We start from the raw sequence: 1,643 nt of genomic DNA on the forward strand, positions 1-1,643 counted from the left end.
GATTTGCCTTTTTAAAGCCAAATTTCGCAAATCTGAACATTTTTGAAGCAGTTTGGCCTTCAAAAATTCTATTCGGCACTATTCAAAGCAAAACGTACGGAATAAAGAATAACAAGTAGATACTTTTTATATATAAGATTCATTCTTTATATGAGGAATCGATTGTGTTGAATTATGGAAGATGCATTCTAGGCAACACCATGAGTAACGCGAGCACATTATAATTCTTGTAAACTTTACGATTCATAGTGTGCGCTCACAAAACTCGTCCCTTCTACAAATAGTTAAAAAAATAATTAAGACAAAAATTAAGAGAGATAATAATTTTGGGGAATATTATGTAATGCACTGCGAAACAGGTGAACATCAATATTATGTATGCAAGTGGTAAACTTCTACACTAATGAACTTATGAATTATGGGATACATATTTTAGGTATAAGGATTCTAGGCATAAGAATTAGTTTCATTAGATATTGATTTTAATCTTCATAATATGCGACTAATTATAGTTATATAAACCGATGATCAAATCAAGATATAATGGCACTAAACCTCATGTCTAGGATCCCTATTCTAAATTTCCCCCAAAATTGATATTTGACTTTTCACGAATAGGATATCTCGCCCTTTATATACTTTTTACATAAAACTAAATTGAATTAAATATATCCTATATTACAATACTTTACAGCTGTGTTCTAAAATTTATCATGATCGGTGGTTTAGGAGTGGACACTTTACATACAAATACATTAACATATACAGATCTATATATATATATATATATATATATATATATGTGTGTGTGTAAAGTAGTAGCGTTCGTGTGTGTGTGTGTGTGTGTGTGTGTGTGTGTGTGTGTGTGTGTGTGTACAACTCTCATATAGTTCACACCAAAGGATCGATCATGACAAAACTTGGCATGATGATAATCCCCCACCTATGGATGGTGCACATCATTTCTCAAGGTTAAGGTCAAAGGTCAAGGCCATCGCCTATGTATATATATACTCTCATACAACTCACACCTGGCATGATGATGATCCTCCTCCTAGGAATGGTGCACACCATTTTCCAAGGCCAATGTCAGGGTCATAGCCTATGTATATATACTTTCTTGCAGCCCACACCACTGGACCGATCATGACCAAACCTGACATGATGATGATCTCCGACCTAGGGATGGGGCACCTTATGTTTCAAGGTCAAGGTCAAAGGTAAAGGTCGGGATTTTGCTAGCACCTTATATACATAGAATAATATATAAATATAATACATACGTCATAATCACGTTGACACACCGGTTCTCGTCAGATCACCGAAGTTAAGCAACGTTGAGCCTGGTTAGTACCAGATGGGTTACCATTTGGGAATTCTAGGCGCTGTATATGCTCTCCGCTTATTTCGGCATTTGTTTCCAGTTGTCTTGTACATACACTTCACTTGCCACTGGTATTTAACAATGTCGACTCAGGAGAGGTGTGGTTTGAGATTCCGCACCTCCTGCAACAAAAATTTCACGCGCTGGCACCGTGAGTATCCAGAGTCTGTTAAAGACTGAAGGGACTCTTCCCTTTTTTTTTAATATATATATACCTACCTACCTACCTACCTAATGTAAATAGATATTTATATTTAAT

General features: G+C 35.8%; 1 pseudogene; it reads left to right on the forward strand.

The window, feature by feature from the left end:
• The first annotated feature begins 1,277 nt into the window (after positions 1–1,277).
• On the forward strand, positions 1,278–1,394 carry LOC145249918 (5S ribosomal RNA; annotated as a pseudogene).
• The last annotated feature ends 249 nt before the right edge of the window (positions 1,395–1,643 follow it).

Source organism: Euprymna scolopes, chromosome 28 (genome assembly GCF_053919585.1).
Source record: "Euprymna scolopes isolate OS-2025 chromosome 28, ASM5391958v1, whole genome shotgun sequence".
NCBI classification, from domain to species: Eukaryota; Metazoa; Mollusca; class Cephalopoda; order Sepiida; family Sepiolidae; genus Euprymna; species Euprymna scolopes.